The 26,124-nt window shown below is 36.0% G+C and overlaps 1 protein-coding gene across 4 annotated transcripts in view; it reads right to left on the bottom strand.

The window, feature by feature from the left end:
• The window catches only part of SLC4A10 (solute carrier family 4 member 10), a 170,122-nt gene that overhangs the window by 122,361 nt on the left and 21,637 nt on the right, over positions 1–26,124 (bottom strand). Inside the window, exon 2 of one of the 4 annotated variants that reach the window (XM_085584315.1) lies at positions 18,045–18,206. The exons of the other annotated variants lie outside the window; for them this stretch is intronic. The gene's annotated coding sequence lies outside the window, so the exon portion shown is untranslated. The remainder of the gene's footprint in view (positions 1–18,044; positions 18,207–26,124) is intronic. 4 annotated transcript variants of the gene reach the window in all.

The following is a 26,124-nucleotide window of genomic DNA, read 5'->3' as shown; positions in this document are numbered from 1 at the left end:
CAAACTCTCAAGAGGCATAAATCAGCATAGCATCACCAAATTATATAACTTCTATCCCCTGGGGATTTAGCCCCTTCTATTTCAGACTTAGCAAAAGAAAAGTGCCTGTGCATTCTTCAATAATCTTTTTGATCTGTGTAGAGCTCTAGAGAATTACCCTGACACGCTGCTGAGCCGCGACAGCCATACACGATTGTGAGCAGAGAACCCAGACATTTTTTTAAAGGAAGAGCTCTATAAAGGTTATGTCCAACTACAACGTATTCAGAACTAGCTCTAAAAAAGAAAAAAAAAAAAAACCAAACTCTGCTTCAGTTCAAACAAGGGGAAAAAAGACACAGAACAGGTTCAGTCTAGTTTCTTCACTGTTTAAAAAAATATTGGCATAATTTGAGTACAAACTCAGCTTTGCACTACTTATTAGTTCACCTATACTTCTAGGCAATGAAAATGTCTGAATATCTTTGCTAAACCCCAGATACCAGATTATTTGCACATCATTTTTACATCATAGTCTTTTGAAAGTTTTACTTTTATCAATAAAAAATAAATACAAATACAGATGTTTTAAAATTTCATCTGTCAATGCACAGATTTCAAATTTTCTCATTTGCTGTAATACTGATTCTAAATAAAATGACAATAAATCAAAGATCTATTTTAGACAATATTTCTCAGTCAAAGCTCATCCAAAAAGAAAATTGCTGGATTAGCCCCAAAATTTCCAGGCTGTTTTAACCATTTATTTCAGCCACATGAAACAAGTGAGTTTGTACACTTAAATATTGGAGCACAAACTTAATATTGTTCCTATGTAAAATACCCTTCAGAATCTTAAAAGACTGATGTGGGATGAGACTTGCAAGGATTGGGAGGCAAGGTCACTGCTTTGAAAGAAGGCAGTGGGAGAAAGGAGCTATTACTAGAGTATAATTAGGATTAGGTTAGTCTTGACAAAAAGTCATACAACAGGAAAATGCAAGACAGCAAAAAATGCTTTATGAATGCAATTTATCACATAAATATGTAGTTTATCAGAAGGATTAGCACCTAATTTTATCACGCTTATAGCTACCCAAAAAAAAAAAAAATAACAAGTAGTTTATTCCAAAATCAATTCCAAAATGTGATCTCTGAAACATTTGCTTCCTCGCAAAGTTAACAAAGGATTTCACATGGAGATTAAACAAGCTAAGATTAACTTCACTGGATCTGTTTTGCCATCTTTTCTCTGCGAGGGAATACAGAAAAGCTGTTCAAGCAGCACACACACTTCACTAATAGCCAAACTTCTTATTTATGATGGTGAAGGCGAGGCATTCACAGCCTAAACAGGCACTGGGCTGGGGGCAGCCCTCCTCCAGCTTATGTAAGAATAAAGAAAGGAGAGAAGAAAGAATAGCCCCCCAAAACGAGAAGCAGGGCATACAGCTGATGTTGGGATATTCTGGAATAAATTATGAAATTAGAGACACAAACTATCTAAACAAGACAAATTCATAGATATTTATGGATAAAAATGGGAGGAAAAATATAATTTCTAGGGACAATTCAAAATGTTTTAAATTGCCCATATGGATTTTTTTTTCATATTTAAAACCAAATTTTATGCTCAACAGCACAAGGACAGAGATAAAAATGTTAAGACCTCAAGAAAAAAAAAGTGATAGAAAACTGGGACAAAATGGTCAATTGGAAAATACAGTCTCCCACAGGAGCTTAAAAAGTCAGACATTGCCTGCTTTTCTATTTAAGCTGCCGTTCAGCTACCTACTTAGGTAGAAGACACTTGCAAAAGTGTAAAGGTGTAAAGGACAATGAAAGATAAAAGAATACTAAAATGAAGAATATGTAAAACTTAGGTGCATTCCCATCATGGAGACTTTCCTGGTTATGAAGGGAAGTTGGTGCTTGCATAGCTGCTTGTCTTATGATGATAAATAACAGTCAAAACAAAGCAAAAAGCTCCACTCCTGTGTACAGCAGTCATTTGCCTTTCAGTGTATACATATAGACATGAGGAAAGCACATCACTTGTCATAATAAACTATCACATGAACCTGGACAGTATAAAAGATGTTTTTGTGCATTACACACAAAAATAGAACTACTGTTTGAGAGTCCAAAACCTGAATTATCAGATCTATCATGACTAAATATACCCAGGCTAATAAACCTTCCCCTTTGTCCTGAAAGAGAAATCCAGCAGCAGCCAATTTCACCTTTTATTTTTCCTCACTCTCCATCATGAAGCAAAACTGTGCTGGGACCAACTCCCCAGAGGATGAGGATGGCAGACACAAGGTTCCCGACTCAGATAATTCTTTCCTGCTGTCACCTGTACCCAATGAACATCAGTGGAACCACCACACACCCACCACCAGCACAGCCCTATTTCAGGCCTTCCTGCTCTTAAAGTCTTACAGTTTTCAAAGTTGAGGAGAAAAAAAGTCAGATGAGTACGGGAGCAAATACAAAGCTAGGTGAGAAAGAAAATCTCTCCTCAACATACTTTCTTAATATTCCTCTTAAATTACAACTGTGAGCCACTTCCACAGAAATCTAAGAGAAAACAGTAATTATAAAGCAAGGGCATTCTCCTCACAAAACAGCTGTCCAGTCTCCTCCTCAGAAGTTACATGGCTTCAGCCTCTGCTGTCTCCAGTGCTCTGAAAGACATCACATATGTTCTTGAACTCAAATCTGATCACTGGGTTCTCAGACCTGATTCAGGAACAAAATGAAGGCCTGGAGAAACACTAAAGTATTGATAAAAAGATTCAGAAAAAATGTTTCCAAATTTGATACAATAATGTTGGGCTGCTTCCTCTTTGTAGAAGAAAACTGACATTTAATATCATGAAATTCATGAAAGGATATGGTTGAAAACTGACTTTGAAATATGTCACCTGTAGAACAGTCTCACACAAGAAACAGTGCTACCTTTGCTATGGTGCTCAGCTGGATAAAAGGCTGTCAATCTCCTACAGAGATTCACATTCTCTTATCAATGCACTAAAATTCTACTTAGTGTCACACTTCATGGCTTTTTTAGCTGTACCATGCCATACACTGAAGTCACAAATACCAGATAACTTAAATACCTCATATGAATAAGAGACCACATCCTTCCAACTCAGCATGTTCAGTGATTCTGTGATCACTGCTAACACCAACCCAGACAACTCTTTAAGTAATTTTGGTCCATGGGTTGGTTTAAGATGAAGAGTCTTTTAGGTAAAAAGAATACCATGAAAAAACTTGTGGGAAACTGATGCAAGTTTTAACTGCCAGCTGCTTCTGATTTTGTAATGAGGTAACACTAGAAAGACATCATTTGCAGTAGCACTGGAATTGCAATTGTCAAGCCTGATTTCAGTTATTTACATTCTAATGGATGACCTCCAAGTCCTGAAGTCCCTTCTACTTTTATTATGTAAACACAAAAGCTAATTAAATGCTACAGAACATATTAATTTGAAGAATTTTAAGATAAATTACTAAAAGTTAGGATTTTCAGAAGTGAAGCAGAAGATACTTTTAAAAAACATTAAGATTTCAGTTCATTTTAAATAACGGGAATTCTGACTTCATTAAGTACATATAAGGAATAATATTTTTGTTAGTTCCCCAAAATCTATTTTTCAGTTAGTTCTTGACTATCTTTTAATGCAATATATTACAAAAAATCTATCTCATATAATCCAAGAACATCTGTGTTATTTCAATAGTCTGGCTATTCTCAAATTCCTATATAGTGCTTACTTTTTATAGTACTATCATTATACATAATAATTCACTTCAAGTCACCAACCCAATTTTTGTCTTCAAGGATGAATTCTACAGTTTAACAAGTTGTGTGCCAGCTTAAAGGAGAATAGTATGCAAAAGGAGAACCATGAAAAGAGTAATTCAAATGTGCCACCTGACATACACTAATAGTAAAAGCTTTGAATATTTCAACTATCTACAGTGTTTTGCTATGGCTAATGTAAATTGTAAAAGAAGCCTTCTTCCTACACTACAAAGAAAACAAACTTACTTTGAAAACAAGCATGCAGCAGTCAGCACCCACTTAGTAGCAAGGTGAAGAGAGACTTCTATTATTTCACAAATTCCTCCCATCATTAAAGTTCTTATTCATACAACTTATATACAAAAACCAAGTTTACCACAAATCAATTTAAATATTACAGCTGTAACATGAATCATTATAAATAATTAGTCCAATAAATTAATTAGCAACAAAAGATTTAAAAATTCACTCAGTGATTACATGAGAAGTGTTTAAAATAAATGCAAGAGAAATAATTCATACTAATTTAAAAGACACTACTGAGCATTATAAGCCAAGAAAAGCAGTTCAGACCATGTCATAAAAAGAAAATTCTCATAAATGTTTCATATTTTTTAAATTACTTTCTTACCTCACTTAGCCTCCAGCAGTCAATAGACCATAGGCTTATCTATAGCCTATTCTAACTTCAGAAACTACTCAATCACTTGCCAAAGAAAAGAAAACTAGGAAAGCAAGGGAAACCAAATCAAAGCTTGAATTTAAGATAGCAATGTATCTGGGCCTGTTGCCTCTTTCTCACCTTGACAACCAAAACATCTTCCACTATCAGGAAAAACAGAATTAACTAGAATGAGTTCTCTACCCAAACAGATGCTCCATATATTCACTTTATTACCTCTCCCAAGAATACAATGACTAAAACCACACAGTAAATAAAAGTCTGAATCTGTAATTCCTAGCACCTTCATAATCCATTCCAAGAAAAATGCATTTTGCTCTCCCTCACTCACGCTCTCAAGCCAGTCTACCAAGTTGACATTCTTACATCTAAGCCTATTTTCCAGGTCATCAGTATGACCTTGTGCAAAGCCTTGCAGCCAGTGGGATTTATAGCTGGATGGCATTATGCCCACATGGAAACTTATACTATTATTTTTGTACTGGTGAGGTAAGCAAAGACTTTGGGTCTTCTAAAAAGAAGCTTTTGACAATTTCAATCTTTGCAAAAACATCTTCATGTGTGTCAATCACAGAGGAAGGTTTGAAACACTGGGCACTCCACCCAAATGGTGCACAAGGCAATGCCAAAGGCCGACCACCAGCCTCTCCCATATTCAGGAAGCCAAAATTTCTCATGTGCTACCAAAGCACAACAGGTCATTCTGGTCACAAAAAACACTTTGAAAACACTTGATTGCAAGAGAAAGGCTGATTTCCACTCAACTTGACCTCTTTTGCAGTTCCATAATTTTTCTTATATGTAATTCCATTTTGCATAACCCAAGACATAATGAAGTTAGGGCAGATATCACAAGTATTAAAACAGCAGGTTCTTGGTAAAACTGATTTTTCAAGAAGCTTAAGAAATTAGAATTCAACAGTTATCCTCCCGATTTTAATAGCCCAAGTGCAAGGTTTTCCTTAAGAAATACATCTATTTTATTTTATACTAATTATCATCATCAACATTAGCAGGAATAGTAGTATTTAGCACTTCTCATTTGAACCAGTGCTACCAACAAAGCAGTGAAAGGAGGTGAAAGGTGCAAAAAGCAGAAGTCAGAGCCGAGGATCTCCTTTCCTTTGTTCCAGCTGGAAACCCAGGCTCAGGGACACCTGGCATCAGCAGGGTTCTGATACCTGTTCAGGTTAATCCTTTCTTTTCTCCCCAAGCAGAGTTCTCGTAGGGGGCTCCTGCTGCTCCTTTCCCAGCAGGACCCCCGCATTCAGCACCGTGGCTGTACCCACTCTGTCAAGGTAGTCTGTACACCAAATATTAGAGTGCATTAATTATTCATACAGACCAGTCTGACACATTAGATTGAATGTCACAGTTATCCTAAAGGTAAAAAATGTTGAGTTTTACATAACATTCACTAAATGTAGTGAACTAATTAATGCTAATTAGGTAATAGAAAAAAAGAACTTAGTATGTGGTAGAGACTGGTCACTTTTAATACAGTGTGTATTGTATTGCATTAATACCTTGGCTGTAATTTTATGCTTAATGAGCAAAATGAAAAGCTGATTATTCAGAAAACAGAAAAAAAAATCACATGTGTTATGTGCTGGAAAAATAGCCTCAGGTGACAAAGAAAATACGTACCAAAGGAATTGGCACTCTAACAAAGAAAGTATCATTTCAAAACTCATAAACAACATGCTGTCACTAGGAATTTTACATAATCAGATTCTAGGAATCAATATTTAATTGCTGATGTTAATAAAAAAACAAAAATCTTATTTTATTTGCACAAGTTATCTGTTCTCCCTGTACAGTGCAAACTTTTATCACAGTTTTTCTTAGATTCACATTTGCTCTATGGTAATTCAGAATAAGGCTTTCATATCAAATGCTCTCACTAGGAAAAAAAAAATAGAAGTAAGAATGTATTGATTAAACTCCTACACACACCAGGAAAATGTTGGTGGGAAATATAAATGCCTGGCACTGAAAAAAAAGCCCATGTAATGTTTTACATGCAATTAAAAAATACTCCAGGCTTATATTAAAACATTTTTTTTTCTCATCCTGTATCTTATTTCCCTGCTTTCCACTTGATTTGAAAAGGCTTAATCAAACCTAGAAAGCATCTTGAAGTATGTTACTGGAAAGAAAATAAATCCATTTAGTGCTCTCAGTAAAACAAAGACCTATACCATTTTCAGAAAATAACTGGAATAATGACAGTAACAAAGAGGACAGATGTTGGTGATCTCAATCAACTCAGGATAAAAGCAAACTATTAAAGTTCTTTCTTAAGCTCAGCAGCATACATTCTGGATATCATTAGGCAGTCATTAAAAAGTGAATCCTAGTATAAAGACTAAGAAAGATTGAGAAAAAGCTCAGAATGAAATTTGGAGACAACTTAGATAAATTCAAAGCAAATCAATCTTAAACAAAAAACACACGACACAAAAACTTATGAACTGAAAAAAAAAAATCAGGAAGTTCAGCAGCCACCTGGCCTAGAGGCCACTCTGGATTTTCTAATATTAAGTTTCGTATAGGGCTAAAATTCTGCTGTGAGACATAAGGCCAAAAAACTTGAGGCCTCAACAGAACCTAACAGCATCCAGAGCCTGAGCTCAGGTGTTGTTCTCACATCTGTCTACCCACCTTTCTCTATTCTCTGAAAAAATATGTCCAACACCAGAAAGACAGAGATAGCACTGCTTTGTTTTCTAAAAATACCATTAACGCCATACGCCCTTATTTGTTCCCCTAGAGGTCTGTTTATCATCACTGCCTGAAGGAACTGAGGGGCCACCTCTCCACACCTCTAGGAAATGTCCCCATTAGGGACAGATGAGAGCTGCTTCATAGCTGCAACACCCTCTAGGGACAACAGAAGCAGTGGGTTATTCTTCTAAAAAAGCAAAAGGAGTTGAAGTCATGTCTCATGTCCTGCATAATTGCATTAATCACTGAACCACTGACACACAGAAAGCCATGAGCACAGCCACCACTGGCCCACAGAGAAGGTCAGGGAGCTGTGGGAGCAGACCAACACCCAACACCCTGTCGAGGCACCTAACCAACAGCTGCACAAATCAGGAGACTGCACTGACAATAAGGCTATAACATTCATAAATGACCAGGAAACGTAGAAGCTTTAGTCCTGTCAAATGTCAGACACGTGGGTAACCTCAGGTGAGCTGGTGCAAAGGCACAGAGGCCATCAGCCGCCGGCCCTGCAGCAGCACAGCCGCACGCGTGTCCCGGGACACTCAGGCTGACCGGGTGCTCCCCTGGACAGATGTAGCTGGCAGAGGCACAGTGCCATGCTGCTGTGGCAAAACTGCCCTCACTTCTGCATTTATTTTATCCACACAAGGTCAGAAATATCTGAACCAGATTCTCAAATGTAGCTGCTGTGCAGAAAGATTTTCCACATCAAGATGGCAGGCATGCTTCATGCCAGGCCTGAAGGGAAGTGCTGGAACTGGCTCAAACTCACAGTGGCCCACAAGGTTCACAAACATTATTATCCCTAATGCTCACTGCTTAACACTAAGCTCATTAACAACACCTTCTGAGCACTCAGTTGCAAGGTCTTTCACCTCTACCTAGTTATGACCTCTGTGGGAAAACGTGGTCGCAAGTAAAGTTCCTTCAAGAACACACCATGCCACTGCCCAGTACTAACAAATACCTACTTAGAGAGGATAACACACTAAGTATGCAGGCAGACCATATTAACACAAGTAGCACTCAAATTCACAAGAACCAGAACTGTTGTGTAAAGTTTCTTATCCTAAAAGTTAACTGTATCTAAAGAAACAGCTTTTTTTTTTTTTTTTTTTTTTTTTTGGTTATGATTTGTCCTCCAGAATAACTCACAGCATAGGAGCTACAAAGCTTTTTTCAGGAGAAAGTTGCAACATTTCCTGTAACACATGAATGGCATCAATTGCAATTAACTGCTCTAACCAGAGTTCACATATCTCTGCTGGCTGAGTATTTCCCTTGGCACATGCACCCTTGCCAGTCCTTCTACTCCATGCTTCACACAGTTATCTGCAAGGGATTTATTATAAATGAGTCAATTATGCATATAGTTATTTTAAACAGGGGCATTGATTTAATGAAGCCCTGTAGATTCACAAACATCAGAACTTGAACCACTTCCATAGGATGTGTTTCCCCAGTGCATTTTCCATTACAAATAAACTAAAGGCAGTGAGTGACTATTTGACTGCTCAGCAGTGCAAAATAACTGCAAAAGATTTTTGTTTTAATTTTCAAAATCACCTTAAAAATCAAGGAAATCCAGGAAATTCAAGACTCTCATCAATATCACATAGCATCCTTTCTGGAATAAGTTAAATAGGTGAAAGAACAATGCTCCTGCTCCTGCTTTTGACAATGATGTAATACCACCATTTTTAGGGTGTGAGGAACACAGGTACTAAGATAATAAGCACTATGCCTTAAAAATTTAAAGATGTGGCAAATAATCTTTCCAGTAAAGGACAGATCATTCCCATTCTGTTCATATTTTACCACTACCTGTGCTTTGACAGCTAACTGTTTCTAACTGCAATAAGAGTGTTTTACAAATCTGAATCATTTAGGAAGTACACCAGGATTTAATTTCTTCAAACTCTTATTTTGGGTTTGACTTGAAGAAACCTAACCAGATAGAGAGAGGTGTATATCCCAAGAGCTTAATGAAATACAGACAATAAAGTTGTCAACAAATTTGTTCTCTTACAAAAAAAAAAAAAGAAGATATTAAGAAAATAAAGCTTAAATGGTTTAAGAAGATATGATAACAAGGTATCACTTAAACTGACCGGAAGTGATTTATTTAGGATTGTTCAGGAAGGCATAATTCAAATGAACAGGACTAAGTTTTCCACTGTAAAAGTCAAGTTAAACTTGAGGATCTTTTAAAAAACTAGATTATTAAAGCCCTTAGAACTCAAAAAATGGAATTAAATTAAATACCCTACTTTTCAGACACCCAGAAGTGCTAGACTGAAAAAACACAAGGTAAGAGGCTTTTTCTTACTACAATTGCTAGAAACAATAATGAAATTATTTGCATTGTCAAGAGGTAAATATCCTTGCTGATCTTAGCCATTTCCCAGATAATGGCTCACAGATAAATTAGCTTTTAACTGTAAAGGGTAAGAACATTTCTAGCCTAAAGGAATCAGGTACAGAGACCTTATCAAATAATAATCAAGTTCTTTGTTCGTTCCTTAGTAGCAAGAGAACATGAGGAGAGAAAAGTCTTCCTCATAGGTGATGTGACTTAGAAAAATAAACTTATCTTGTCAGTAAGACAATAAAATGAAAATCATAAAACATTGCTGCACAGATTTATATGAGGCTTTACAACTTCACAACAAAATTAAATTTGGAAGTATTTTTGAATGGACATAACATTTTAAAACAAAGAGATAAGGATACATATTAAGGTGATTATCAGATATCAGTAAAACTCAATGAGCAGCAAAATTACTTCAGCAACACCACAAAAATATCCATCTTTATATTTAGTTGTCTAAATTTTATGAGTTGCTGGGAAATATGCCCAAAACTCTGTTACTAGTGTACCAGAATATTACTGCTGTGATTCTTCTACCAAAAAAATTATTACAAATGTGATATTTATAACACAGAGACTAAATATAAGTAAGCCTCCAAGCAAAAATACATTATTCAGATGATAAATGTCTTTCACTACATTTTTTATCATTTATTCTAATAACAGTTGCCCTATTTTCAGAAACTTTATATGATTCAACCTTAACTAATCTCTTCCAGAGGGAGAAAAATACTATTGAATCCATTTTCTGATCATAAGTAGCTGGAGAAAATTCGTCTCCTTAAGTGAACATACTCCTTCAGTATGCGAAGACTTTTTTCCTTTGAAGTCTTGGTATTTCTGTCACCAAAATGACCACATTTTCCCAAATAATAAGCAAACCAACATTTCATTCCTATTTTGAAACAAGAGCCAATAAACTGGTGTCAAATTATGAACAGCTAAAAAAATATATCAGTTTAAAAAAAGCTCAAGAACAGATCAAGCATGTAAAAAGTGTATACTGGTAACTTGGAAATGCTGCACCTTTAGTTCAAAATTTGCTCAGAGTCAAAGAATTTCTGCAGTCTAGAAATAGGTTACTGCAATATAATGCAATTGATAATGCATGGTTGCAATCCCCCTTTTTTTGCCAGCAATCTCTCATTGTCCCCATTTAGGCCAGTCTGAGCATCCCCAGCCCATGGTCAAGTTCTTAAAAATATTTGCAATCAAGTGCAACTGAAGGCTGTGATCCCTACCAAATCAAGGACATGTAGAGCAAGATGGAAGTCTATGAAAATCATGAAGACTTCACTATGCTCTCCTAATGCAGATCATAAAGTATTCGAGGAAAGAATGTAAAAATAATTGTGGCTAGAAAGAAATGTGGTGCTAGAATGAACCCCTACAGGGGACTGGCTAAATCATACACTATTATGAAATTTTGTAGAGTTGCCTTGTTTAACTACTCTAAAAAGTATAGTTCTAACATGACATTCCTTCATGTTACAAAAACCTGCAAAAAATAAAATACAAAAAACTATTAAAAAACCCAACTACACAAAACAACCTTACAGATTGATACATATACAAAGCACTCAATTATGCTGTAAGACTTCAGTGAGAGATTCCACCAGTTATTACAGGAACTGGATGAAGTTTCATATATTAAAAAGGACCTATTTAAGCAAATTAAGAAGAAAATTACTTTTTTTAATAAATAATGCAACAACATGAAACTTCAGCAAATGCAACATGAAGCCTCATGAAAGTTCTGCAACGCACCAGCAATCCCTATTTTCTGCACGATCCTATCAAAGGTTCACTAAGAGGTCCAGCTGCAATTCACTGGGGTGGATCAGTTATTCACCTTGGAATTGGGATCAAGTGCTTTCACAGGTGCTGCAGAGAAACTGTAGCTATATCACCAATGCTTTATGGGAATACTGAGAGGAAAAAAAAAGAGTCCCTCTACTTTTTTCCTGCTTATTTTAGAAAACAAGATTTTGGAAGATTTTGGAAGCCAGTACAAATCATAGCAACAATTCAGATATTACATTTCAGCAATATACCTGAAAACTCCCTACACTTACTAAAGAATCTGAATTATGAAATACAGATACTAATTACCTAGAACATTAACTGTATCATCTTAGTCTATGCTATGGTGATCCAGAAGAGGTTCTCAGCCATAAATGGACTGTTGAGAGGGCACTCCTATTTTAGTCTATGCTCATCTGTAATAGAAAGAAGTAAATGAGAGAACAGGGTTGGGGTTTTTTTGTCTCCTCCAAAATAAAACCAGTAGCAGAAAGTATCCCATTAGAGGGATCACAAAGAAAATACAGAGAACAGATTTAGCATTGCTGAAGGGGATGAAAGCTAAAAGGCACAAGAGAAAGGCTAAAAGAGAAATAAACAACTTTAAGTATTTGACTAACCAAATGTACAGCAGACTGCCACCAGCATCTCGCCTGTGTAGTTCTCTCACTCTCCCTCCAGGTTCTGCCTCTTTGTACCATACCCTAAGCAAAGCAGACCAATTTAAAATAAACTTCATACAAACATTATTTAAATTAGCTTTTAGGTTATTTTAGTTAAATAGTCTATTTTGAATCTTTGCTTACAGCTAGATTTGTAGATATTTTCAAAATAAAAAAGAGAGATCTATTCTCAATTTTTAGTTTAACAATGCAGGTATACTGAAGAGGAAAACAAGATGTATTTAATCTGTGGCTCTGTATGCACTAACATATTGATCAGTGTCAATTTTGCATTATTTTGTCAGAAAATCACAGAATTTAAAAGATAGTTTGGTTTCTGTTTGTTTTGTTTGCTTTGTTTCTGTGGGGCTTTTAATCAGATAAGTTTCCCAAGAGTCTAATTCAGTGAAAATACTACACCAAACCTAGTTAAACATCTTTTTTTGAAATCCCAGTAAGATTTTTGATGTCTGAATTTCTTTGAAATTTTGTGTACATATCCTTTAAATTTCAAAAGTTAGAACCCATCTTTTCTAGTATATTCATGTACTATATGGAAGAAAGGCTTTATTGCATTTTCTACTCCCAGCTGGGTTCTCAACTTTGAATGAATCCTGAGTTGACCCACCCATCTGCTCTATCACACATCTGCAAGTAACACAGAGTTGGTTTAGCAGGCTGAAAAAGCAGATAGCTGAAGGACCACAAAACCCAGTGATTAGGATCCTGAGTCTGTAAGTTAATTTCAGGTTGCTGCCACTGTAGCTCTCAGCTGACAGGATTCAAAAACCGGTTTTTTACAGAGCCATACACGATCACGCCTTGCAATCTGCTCCTGATGGTGGGGCACAACGGATAAAGACGGAACCAAAGAAATGGTGGGAAAAAAAGAAAACAAAAGGAAAAGGATGAAGATGTTTTCGTATGAAAACAAGATGTTAATGTGTGTTTGTGTGGACTGTAAAAGTACTACTACTCAAGAAATACTTGAGAGAGAAAGAAATCCTATTTTTAGCTTCTAATATTAATCTTGGGCAACTTCATTGGTTTCAATCAAGTTACAGTGCATTGCACCTTCCTAAATAAAATTTGTCAAGTCTTACAATCTCATTAAGCAAAAAATATGTATGGAAACCTTCTGTATCATTTCTTTATTATAGGTCAGACCCAAACCTACCTTCTGATCATTTCTTTATTATAAGTCAGATCCAAACCTAGAGACTGAGATTAAAATATTGGTAAAATATTTGAGATTTTTGCAAGCCCACACTTCTAAACCTGAAAATTAATCTTTAAAATAGAATTTAATTTTATTGCTCAGCAAAATATAAAACTGAAAATATAATTCCTTAATCCTGACATAGAAAGCATTCTATTAGATTTCCTTATGAATGTTTCAACACAGCATCTAGTTCTACCCTGTCCTGCAAGAAAAGCATTTAATGAACATCACTTTACTGCAGATGTGAGCATTGCGTTTTTATTCCAGTTTTTCAGAGTTTTTATTTCTATATTTGCCATGGTGTAAATTAGAAAGCTGGTTTTATGGCTATTTTGGCCCATGTGAAAGTACAGGATTTTTGCATGGCGTGTTACTGTCAAAATGATACATAAAAACAATTGCTGATTTTCCACCATATTGTTTATGGATCTGAAAATTAGACCTTTCTAAGCGCATACATGACTACACTGCTGGATATTACAGACCAGGATGCTCTTATGTGAAACTGCAGAGAAACAAGAGACCTAAAACTTAGCTGTTTCGGTATCCAAATATTGAAGCACCAAAATTAATGGGAATCTTTGAAACTAACAGATTTCCTAACTCCTAGAAACTCCCCACACTGGTTTCACAGCACAAGAGCCATGTGCTGTCGCTATGCTCACAATGTACTCTCCTCTCCTCAAAGACATGAGGGAGGGAGCCTGACACCATCTAGGGCCCAGCAGCTGGATAACACACGGCTGGGCCCAGCAGCTGGATAGCACACAGCTGGGCCCAGCAGCTGGATAGCACACAGCTGGGCCCAGCAGCTGGATAGCACACAGCTGGTCCCAGCAGCTTCCAGGGCCACTCTGACATTAACACAATTCAAGTGAAAGCTCTTGGCATCCATCATCAGCCCCTTCAACGACTCTTCCTGGCTCAGTGGCAGCCTTGTGCCCTCCTCTGAAACCCATAACTGAATCTGTAAAAGAATATGCAACTATATGCCCACTGTAAAAAGCAAGTATTTTATTAATTATACAAAACAAGTCTTGTCACAGCTGAAGCCTATAAATTGCTGGGCAGCACACTCCCAGTGATCATTGAACCTTCTTGCAAGCAATGTGGATTTTTCAAAAATCAGATCTGTGATAACAACCTGAGCTATGGCTTTAACAAAATCCCCAAAATTCAGCAAAGGGAGGTGGTTTGGGGCCAGGAAGACATCCACATATACACGTCTCATTTGTTTGTGTGAAAATGAGAATGCACAAGTAGAGCAGACTGGTGTTCTCCTCCTTTTGCTACTGAACTGAGCAAGAACACAGTCTGACTGGCCTCCCCCAGGTCACTGCTGCCCATTACTAAAACATTTAAGGTTCTGCTGGTTCTGCATTTTCCTATGTTTAGGACTTCTCAACCAGGAACAGCTTTCTCCTGAAATATCCAATCCAACAAAAAAGTGTAACTGATCAGAAAGAAAATTAACTCTTTAATTCTTTGGCACAAGAAAGGCTCATTTTGGATAACCTGCAATTTTAAATTATCTCACCTACAGGAGAATGAGTCATTGGAAAGATCAAAGAGAATTATTTCCTTTTACACGGAACCATCTGAGAGATAACCCATCCCAGCCAAGCTAACAAAGACAAACCCTATTTCATGGACCTCAGTAAGGAAAACAAAAGCAGAACCACAGAAATCTTTGAAATCTAGTATCTTGCCTCAGGTTAGCCCACTATTTGGTTCTTATTGCACATGCTAAAAAAGAAAACTAGTTAATGGTCTTTCCTGTGGTATTCAGTCCCTCATTCTGGTGATCAGCAGTTTAAAGTTTTCCTAAGCTGGTGATTGTATCTGTTGAATTAGGATCATTGTACTCAATTACCTAATTCCTTTTTAACCTATTTATGTGCATGGCCTCCAGAATACGCTTCATCACTGTAATTTCTGCACTTGAACTCTATACTTTCTCAAAAATGTTTCTCTCATTTTTAACTTAGTAATTGATAAATGTTAATGAAATTTACTATTCTGCTATAATGAAATCATTTGGATTTATTCTGTATTCACTTTCAATTCTTTATTTTTCACAGTATCACATCCTCTGTCTCCTGAATTGCTTCATTTCCAGAACAACTGCTAATCTACAGAGCTTCTATTTGAACAGAATTTATTTCCCCACTAGCCATGAAATCCTGATTCATGTAATACTAAAATGTGATCCAGACTTTACAGTCCTGAAATTGAAAGCCCAGTCCCAGGTTGCCAGCCCTCAGGGCTACCATCAATGACATTATATGAGATCATGCCAGATGGTCACTGTCACTACCCCATGAAAGTTGCAGACAGGTCAGATAACATCTAGTATTCTCCTTTATTTTTGTCTTAAATAAATTTTAAAATAATGTGCAGAAAGCTCTCTGAAACATCTTTTTATATTGAGTCCCCATCAGCAGCCACTTAACTCTCAGACACACACTTGTGCAGCAAAAGGAACAGAAGAGCAGGAAGAAAATCCTGAGTAGAGCACAGCACTGGAAAGAGGCATATCCTGAACAATGAGTATGCTGAACAGAAGAAAGAAAACCACTTCAGGGGAAAAGCAAGTTTGCTCCAGACAAAGGATATTGACAGCTAGCAGTAGCACCTAAAAATCAAAATATTGTCTCAAAAAATGAGATGCAGAAAGAAGCACACATAGGATGATTTTTTTTCTGGATTATCAAGACTGGTGCTTTCACATTTTCAGTCTCTACCATGAGAGCCAAAATCTTACTTTTTTTTTTTTTTTAACTTTCAGATAAATAACTAAAATATTGGTGTTTTCTTGGTGTCAAAGTTATAAGATTGCAGGATTATAGCAGAAAACAAGAAAGTTAACAATAATGATTCAATATTAAATTTTCCTTTTTTTTTTATAATTTCTTGCTCTAAGCATTATATTCACACTTGGACAATTTATGGTACATCAGTAATTTAACACTGCCAAATAGGAGAAACTTCCTTATCACTGTATCCCTAGCCCCACCAATAAAGATATCTAAAATGAAAATATTGAAACTTGAAAATTGAGATTTTGTAAAAGAATCATGCTGCTGACTGTGGATTGCAACATTTTCGATTCCACATAACTAAAGGAAAAAGACATAGGTTTTCTTCTTTTTTGCTTTTTTTTTTTTTTTATTCTACAATAATTTCTAATACTTGTTGGAAGCTGCTTTAAGCCTTAAAATATTTTAATAAATCTCAATGTGATTTCAGCGCCTTGAAAAAGTTTGGTCAACAGGAAATGTCAAGCAGTTGCAACTCGGAGCCAAGCCTGGGTCTGGGTAATTCCAGGATTCTGTGTGAGGCACTGCAGCAGGCAGCCCCGAGCAGCTGTGGATGCCTCCGTTCATGGCAGTGCTCAAGGGCAGGCTGGATGGGGCTTTGAGCAGCCTGGTCTAGTGAAAGGTGTCCCTGCCCATGGCACAAAGGGGGCTGGAATGAGATGATTTTTAAGGTCCCTTCCAGTCCAAGCCATTCTATGGTTCTATTAAATGGAGTAGAACAAGTAGTAACCACAGTATTAGTAACAAACTCAAAGGAAAATTTACTTCAGCCTTGTATTTTTTGAAAGCTGAAATCATTCCATTGAATTGCATATACCAGGAAGAAATTTTAAAAAGGATTCCCATTAGAATTAAATGTATTTTCATATTTGCATTTACAGACACAGAAAGTACATCCTTTCATGCAAAGCCTGCTGAAGAAATATTAGATGTTAGCAGGGAAATAATCAGTTCATTATGGACTGTAAAAAAAAAGGCAAACTAAAATAGTAAGTCATAACAACTACAAACTGATATTATTTTCCCATATAAAATGTATCAGTAACAGAACTAGACCCAGTTTTAAGAATTAAGTTCTAGAAATGAGTTAAAAATGTATTTAAATAAATGAAATTAATTCCAGTTCTAGGAATGAATTTAAAATTGTACTACAACTGTGAAGAATTAAAGATGTATTATAGGTTGCACACACCATCTCTCTTTTTTTTTTTGCTCAAGTCAATTTTGTCAGACTTATTTTAATTATTTTTATTACTTTTTAATAAATATACATAATGGAAGCACTATATAAACAATTTTTTCTGCAATCACTGTGAAATGAAAAATTAAAACTCAAAGGTGAAAGTATAGCAGATAATAGAATAAAAGTCTGTGGGTTACAGTATTTGTACAAGACTAATCATAATCATCCAGATTTTTTTTTTTATTTCATATCCATAAAAATGCATTTGCCCTATTCCATAAAATTTTCTATTTGTTGTGAATAAGAATTGGAAGTTTTCTTATTCCAAAAAACAGAAAAAATATAAACTGAGAGGTATTTTTAATTCTGTCCATTCACAATTTATAACTATTATTATTTGAACTCTTAGAACAAGCACTTTATGTGATTATAGTCAAAATGATTATGCTACAGTAGCTCAGTAATTTCCACGAGCAGTCTGGAGAGTAACAAACTTAGAGAAAATAAGTAGATTTTTATATTGTCAGAGATGTATTTGTTTCCAATCATGCTACTAAGCAAGCCTGTTGTTCATGTGTGCTGTCCCAGCCCCTGAACAGGCCAGCCACGGACCAGGGCCAGTGAGTGACAGACCCTGCACCCACTCAAAGGAAATCAGAGTCTTCAACCCAAAAAGATCACACGATTTTTTTTCCTAAACAAATAAACACAAAATATAACCACCTGAAGTTTTTACAGTGTTTTATCCGTGCTTTAATATTCTTTCCTCTTACCATGTTTATTCCTGTAGACTGGCAAGCACAAAGCAGATTAGCCCAATTTTCTCAAGGGTAAACCTACATGGCATTTATGCAAGGTCAGCACACACAGCTAAGGAACTTGAAGAGAAGGCTCTGATTCTGTCCACCTTGCAGCAGTTTTTCTGTACAGCCATCCTTTATATGCAATCCAAGAGAGAAGAGACACACACAAACAAATAAATATTAAAATAGTTAATAACTTTTGGTGAGTGTCAGTTAGTAATTTTAGTAGTCTAAGAGTAACCAAGAATTGGTTTTGCAGAGATACATATTTCTAATATTGCCACTGATACACTACTCAGAATTTTTATATGATTAGCTGATCTTAATACCAGACCACTTTTGAAATCATAATTTCTACCATTTTATATTTAAAAACAATTCTTTCAGAGCAAGAATGCTACCTTCCCATCAGAGTTTCTCAGATCCTGCATTGGATGCATCATCAAAACCTACATCCTTTGTGTTGAGCTACCCAAGACATATTAGTCATATGAATGTGGAACAGACTGGATTGTATAAGTCTGAATCACTCACAGAAGAATAAACAAAACAATTTAGTGAGGTTTTACATATCTCCACATTCACATGTTTTGGTAATAACTTTCATTAGATATCTTAAACATTTCCATCTTTTTCTTTAAAAAAATTATTTTACAAAGTTCTATTTGTACTCTCTAGCTTAATATTTTTCATAGACATACATATATTAACAAGTTTAACATTTATGGAGAAATTTGGGGGAGGGAGGCAGGGTAAGGTAGCTTTAGGATTTGGTGGGTTTTGGCTATAATGTACTGGGGCAAGCTCTAATACTGTTACCATGTACAGTCCCGCAATATCTGCTAATGGGAACACAGCTCCTGTAGCAGAAGTTAGTCCAAGGCAAATCCTTCATCATGGGTACAGTTCTCAAAAATATCTAGTCCTCCACAAGCTGGCCTGTCAGCAGCATTCTTTGGTAAAGCATGCACAATCTTCAGCAGCTTGGTATTTTTCAAGGAAAAATACTTCTGTTATTTTTGCACAAATTTGGCGAGCACTGGACAGAGAACTGGGGGAAAAAATTCACAAATATTCATGGAGAGTTACTTTTTTCTTTTCAAATGGTCTTCACTCCTGAGGCAATTGCAGTTGTGTTGCTCTGGGCAATACTGCCTAACATTTAGATACCTCTCATCTCCTGGGGTTATAGGTTGGCAAATAGAAAAAAATGTTCACATATTTGCTGGCCAAAGCAAATCAATTCAGATATAGCAGACACAAAGCCCTGAACTTTTAGGTAAGACAAACTGAAGTGAACACAATCAAATGACAACCAACTATAGATCACTAAAAACATTTCATCCTCTCTAAAGCTGAATGTGGCATTTTCTTTAAAAGATCCTTTAAAAGTTTTTTTCTGCCTGTGTTGTTTTAGACAAAATCATGTGAGTTATGAGTTTTCAGTGTATACTCCACAGCAGGTTTTTCTCAATCCATTCCCCTACAAGATGAGGACTGAGAGTGAGGGGTTATTCCAAAAGCAAGAGGCACATTTGATGTTGATGGGGAAATCCAGGCAGATCACTACACAAAAAACTCCTTTTCTGTAATTGGTGAGGATAAGCATGAAGGCTTCTGCACTGCTCAATGCTATTTTTGAGAACATATTCACCTAATCTGAAATCACTCAGATGCTTCTCCCAAAACAAGGAATTCACTTATTATTAGAATTTTCATGAGAAGATTCTTAGATGATTATGAAACACAGCTTTATGAGTGCTTTTACAGATCATTGCTACATTTAATTTCAAAAGCAATTATAAGACTGCAATAAAAAAAAGTGGACATAGTTAAGTATTTCACTTTAGCATAGTCGTAAAGAAGAAACACATAATAAAGTGGAAGCTTTCTAAAAGACAATTATAGTTAGTCAATTCTTATGTTTGAGCATTTCTATCTTCTCTTCAAATAAAGAGAAAGGATAACACCAATTGAAGGAGATGGATAATATGGGCCATGAAATTTACTGAAAAAAGTAAAGTATGTTAGAATCTCAGCCCAAAGCAGACTTGCAGATACTGCATGAAGATTTGCCGTGGTGATGGTACCTTGGAAACCTACAAGCCTCAAATAAAGTAGGAATAGTCTCAAAAGAACTGGAAACTAAGTTGTTCTGAGGAACAGCATTAAGAGGGCTGGCAGCAACTGCTGCACAGAGTCGGGGATGAGAGGACAGAAGCGAACTAATTTTATTCTATAAATTCTTTTAAAATACCAGTACATATAATATTCCTTCTGATGACATGATAATGTACTGTTCTGGGACACTCTGGTTCTATTTTGGTAGCTACTTAAATAGGTCACAAAAATGATTAAAAGAAATGCTTAATGCATTTTTAGGAAAATGGATACAGGTTATCACATTTTCATGAATTCAAAGGTAGACAAATTCTATCCCACAAGCAACAGGGAATTCTAATTTTTGTTACATTCTTCACACTATAGAGTATAGCAGGAAAATAATTTTATTCCCCTGTGTATGCTGTTCTTTGACTTTATAAAGAAAAACTATCAAGACAAGTAGTCAGTACCACTGGAAAAAAACCACCTAAAGCACTTAAAATTGACACACAATCTCCCTCACTGTGCCTTTATTTCCTAATCATATTTACAACACTATGAACATCCTTGATACCACACAACCACCATAAAGTTTTCAGTGGTATTCAGAATTCAAAAGTTTTCAGATTTTACATGAAATCACATTTTTGCTTTTGCATGCTTATCTCTAAAGTAAAACCCCGTGTATATTCATATGTTGAAAGGGAAATTTACATGTACCTACCATCTTTTCTCCAGAAAAGACATGGCATTTTGCTCTCAACTTTAATGGCATTGTATGCCAGAATAATTACAATTTAAGTACCTATTTTTCATTCTTGACAGGATTTAACAGCAGAGCTGGGTCTTTTTTCCATCCTTACATTGTTTCAGTGACTATGAATGGCTCTAGAAAAAATTTAGCACAATTGCTAGTGACGGGTATCTGGAACTATTCTTCAAAACAGTGGCTTCGGATCAAGGGTATTTTGAATTTAAAGCATTTTAACTACTATAAATAAAAGTTTCCAGAAAAAGGTGCAGCATTTTTTTAATCTCTCCCCAAAATCTTCACAAACATGCAGTCTTTTCTGTCATTTTTGAGTGTCACATCTAATTGCTGTAACAGTAACTCGTCTCAGGGAAATTTGCAGCCCCACTAATGCAGACAGAATCCTACACTCTTTAAAAAGTCAAGAGGATTCCACAAAGGCTGAAAAGTCTACAATTCAGATTGTCATTTTGAAGACACAAATTAATAAATAATGTTTCATTTTATGATTTTAAAACCTGCTTGGAACAAAATGGAACCACAGTGAGCATTTATCATTGCAAGATACTCTTTGAATATGTTTACAGTAAATGTAAATGTTTATAGTAAATTCACTATTTCGGTGCACTTAACTGAGGGTATCAACATATATAATCCAGAAAAACTACTTCTTTCTCCTTAGGTTGCACTTAATCTCTCATCCATCTATAACATACTTGTGCCAAAAAGACAAAAGTGAGATCCTTTCACAGAATGATAGGACTGGAAGAGATCTTGTGAGGTCTTCTAGTTCATTTCTGAGGTCTAAAGCAGCAATAACTCTCTTACCTATTCCTACAGATGGGTAATAGATTCCACGAACATACCAGACTACATTATTAGTAAATTAATACTAATTTATCCCATTAGTACACTACTCTTACCATTAGACACCTTTCCTTAACATGCTTTTTAAATTGTCCCATAACCTTTCCCTTGGTCAGGGATCCCTTCCCTTGGTTGATCCTTTTCACATCAGTATTACATACCAAACATGTCTCCAGGCTAAGGAATCCCAGTTTCTTAAAATGCTCTTTCATATTTTTAGGCCCATGATCATTTTTGTTCTTTTTGAATTGTTCTACAATTGCTACTCTTCTCTCAAAATACACATATAGTACTGCACTAATCAATTAATACCTTGCAAATGCCAAATATTAGTTCATGTAACTTGCAGACTTAATTTCTTCTAAATATGTTACTGCGCCAGTTTTCTTGCCGCAAGTTCCTGTTCTGTTTGATTAAAATTGAGATCTTGCAAATTTTGACCTTATCTTTCACATCTCCACTAAATTTCCATATGTATTTATTTATAAACTTTGTGATATCTCATAAATACCTAATTAAACAAAGTGGAAAGGCTCAAAGTAGGAAAACAGGGAAATCGGCAAAGACAGAGAAGACTCAGGATCCAAGGTACTATTTTGTGCCTGCTGTACAAGGAGACAAAAGCCCTGGTTTTCCTGCTTCTGTCCCTACACTTCTTTGCCCATGAAATTTAGTCAGCTCCCTTTTGCCTTTCATACCAGTCAGCCAAAATGCCCTCGATTCTCCAAGTTTGCACAAAACTCCACACCTCATTTACCCTCATTTTACCCTGTAACTTTTTTCCCTGAGACATTTCTCCTATTTTTAGCAATAGCCTTTATCATCTATTCCAACTTTCACCTTGCCTATCCTAATAAACAACCTTGTAGAACAAGGGTGGATTTAATTATCTTTAAATATGCTATGCTTTTTTTATTTCATGAGAACAACTTTTAAACTGCACCAACATTGAAATTTGTGTGAACACATGCAGCACTCCATCAATTTGTATGACATCAAAATGGCATTATTATTGCAAAAAGAGCCAGGTAGATACAATTCTTCAATATTTGGGCTTTTTGCAAGGCAGACCTGAACCTATGAAAGGAACATGCAATGCCTATGGCTTTCGCTTCTCATATCAGACACACAACTAATTGTCTAAGACACTTCACAGTGGATTAAGTATTCCCTCACCTACTTAAATCCTCTCAACCGTTGAAACTGCAAACATTACTTATTTAAGAAGCATTAAAAGATGTCAGTGGAAGTATTTTGTTTTAGAATGCATTCTATATTTTTTTCCAAAGGAAAAAGTAGAGAAGATACAATGATCAACAGAAGAAAATGAAAGCATATATTTAAAGGGTAGAATTTGTGGGAAGAAATCAAACAAGCTATAGATGCATTAAGGTGCAATGATTTCAACACAGTAGTCTTTTTCTGGTTTTTGGGCGGTTTTGTTTGTTTGTGGTTTATTGGTTTGGTATTTTTTTTGTGCAAATACGTCTCAGGTTGCCAATTACTCTTAAACAGAAACACCAGAGAACACTACATGATCCAGATGTATTTTTTTTAACTGCGACACTGGCAAATATAAGGGGGAAGTTGGGGAGGGGCTTAAATAAATATGTGATTGTGATTGTTACTTCATTTCTTTCCAGCATTTTATGGGAAAATTTTTCTTTTTTCTTTTCATTTAGAATTCGGAACCAGGCAGTAAGAAAAGACCAAGAGCAGAAATTCAGTCCTAAATTTATACTTGCAATTAAGTTTTAGGGTTTTATTTTCAATGTTGCCATTATCTCAGCACTCTTGTCTTGAAAATGTAATATTGCCTCTGTATTTTTCAGAAGAATCACAGCATTACTGCAGTCTCTATAAACTTGCCTTAAGTGTTGCCATAATGCTGTACTCTGGAGAAGTGAACTGGGGATGAGTACTGCTACACAAACCTCGGGGTCAGGCTCTGACACCCCTTCTCACAATGAGCAATACATTTCATCTGCAAGTCTCATCCAAGGTCCCACTCAGCATTAACGAAAGCAAAAGAATTTGGCCTGTTAGTGTGAGCAGCTTCCCACACTCACCTGCTACATTAAAAATAGTTACTTCCCAAGATCTTGCTATACCATTCTCCCACATACAGAGTCCTAAGCAGCAATAGCTGTGTGCCATTTGCAGCAGCACAAGAGTGCTCTTGATACAAACACTGTCTTACCTAGAGCAGATACATCATACACTGTAGTGCATGCATATGCAGCATCCACATATAGCTCAGCAACGTTGTGCTTTAAGGCCTGCTATCTACCAGATCGGAGCAATTAATTTTAAAATAAATAAACAAATAAATACAATAAAATAGCTCTTTAATTTTAAGACTGAATGTGGAGGGTGAGAGAACATGAACTTAGAAAGGAAAAAGTCAATTTCCCTTTCCATACATGGGTTTTACTGTTGCCTTCAGAAAACACAGGAAAACAACATCCAAACATAAAAATAGTTAGCAAAAATATCTGTGCTTCGTCTATACATCCTCTTTATAGGCAAAATATCAAACCTCTACCAAATAACAACCCTATTTTAAACACCAATTTTGATTTGCATGTGAGAGATCCAGAATCTACAGGAACAAATATGAACAACTTGTGCTATGAATAAACTGCCAATAAAGCAACAATTTTCAAAATAATTTCCATACATGTACTCAACAAACTTGCAATATTTAGTTCTTTGTTAGGAAATCAACAGAAGATCTTTGTGGAGGTCTGCAGATTGTTTCCCCTGTTCTGTAAACAAATGATGACTACTCAGAAATCTTTCCATTACTCACAACTATTTAAAGCATTCTGAATAATCGCTGAAAAAAACATACTTGATGACTGATAAATAAATAACTAGATTATTCTGAAAGCATACATTTTGTTACCATATTAGTATATGTACTGAACAATACAAATTAAGACTATATTTGCATTTCCAAGAGCAGCTTCAACAATTTGTTTCCAAGTGAACAATTTTCTTTTTTTAATTTATTTATACAATATTACACTTATTGTAAATTAGCAATAGATTTCTAATAATTTCCAGCAAAATTTGTCCATACTGCACAAAAATAAAAGAAAAAAACATTAGCACAACTGTTAACAAGGCTATTGTCTCTGTATAAGACCTGTTTTAAAAAAAAGTGATAGGAAACAGCCAACAAAATTATTTAATTCCTCAGAACCACAGGCAACAATGTACTTTATTAGTTTTCAAATTGCTAGGAATTGGGGTTTTCAATTAAAAACTTGCATAATAAATCAGTAACACATGACTCGAATAAAAGTAAATTCAACTTTGTACAGACTATGAGACTTTGGTGAGAAATTTTATTGAGGTTTTACTACCTCTGGGCATCATTAGTAGATAAAATTAATAAAGGACTACATTATCAATCCTCTTACTAGAAATAACAATTAAAACATATAATGTGTTACCAAAAAAAAAAAAAAAGAAAAAAAAAAAAAAGAAAAAAAAAACCAAAAACTTGCATATAGCAAAGCCCCCAAACTAACCCCTGAGGAAAAAAGCTCTGCTAGAAGCCTTTTTCATCATACTCAGAGCCCACTGGACTGGACAACACTTGGGAACAGACCTGTATTCATCTTAGAACTTGCATTCCTGTTCTGTTTGTTTCCAGCCAAGATGATCTCCAAAACACAGGTCCTCTAAAGGTATGTCACAGCATTAGCTCCCAGGCTAACAGAGCTTAGCAATGATTAGTTCACACCTATTCCTGTTCCCCAAACTCTGCCATGACTCCAGGTACAAGACTCTCACCATGCAAAAGGCATTTCTGCCTTACAGGGCCCTAGACAGCAGCCAGGCTGAGACTGCCACAGCACAAACACACACTTTATCACCTGACACACAGAGAAAATATCACCAGAACCAGAAATCTGGAAAGATCTCTGCCTTTGCCATCATTGCGGCAGGAAATCAATGTTGTGTTTTGAGCTGCACAGGCCCTCTCAGAAACCACGAGAGTAAGAGGGGACAGGGGTACCTGCCACAATATATATATTACATGGAGAAGTCTCCTGTCCCCACTTGAAGCAAATATAACTGAATTAATCAGCTGTAGTAAATGGAGGAGGGAATGAGGACACAAAGGTAGCAAGCAACAGCACTGATCTGCAGCTCTATGGACAGGGACCTGCAGCTCTGCAGAGAAGGTACTGCACCAGGGCAGGGCTCCTGAGGGAACAAGGGACAATTGTCCCCTCATCAGCACACAAGAAATATTATCTTCTTTGGTGCTCTCAACCACAGCAACAGCCTTTTTTTCTGGGCACAGCCCTGGAG

Source organism: Lonchura striata, chromosome 7, assembly GCF_050655825.1.
Source record: "Lonchura striata isolate lonStrDom1 chromosome 7, ASM5065582v1, whole genome shotgun sequence".
Classification (NCBI taxonomy): Eukaryota; Metazoa; Chordata; class Aves; order Passeriformes; family Estrildidae; genus Lonchura; species Lonchura striata.
The sequence above is the reverse complement of the archived record's forward strand: the minus strand, read 5'-3'. Positions and strand labels throughout refer to the sequence as shown.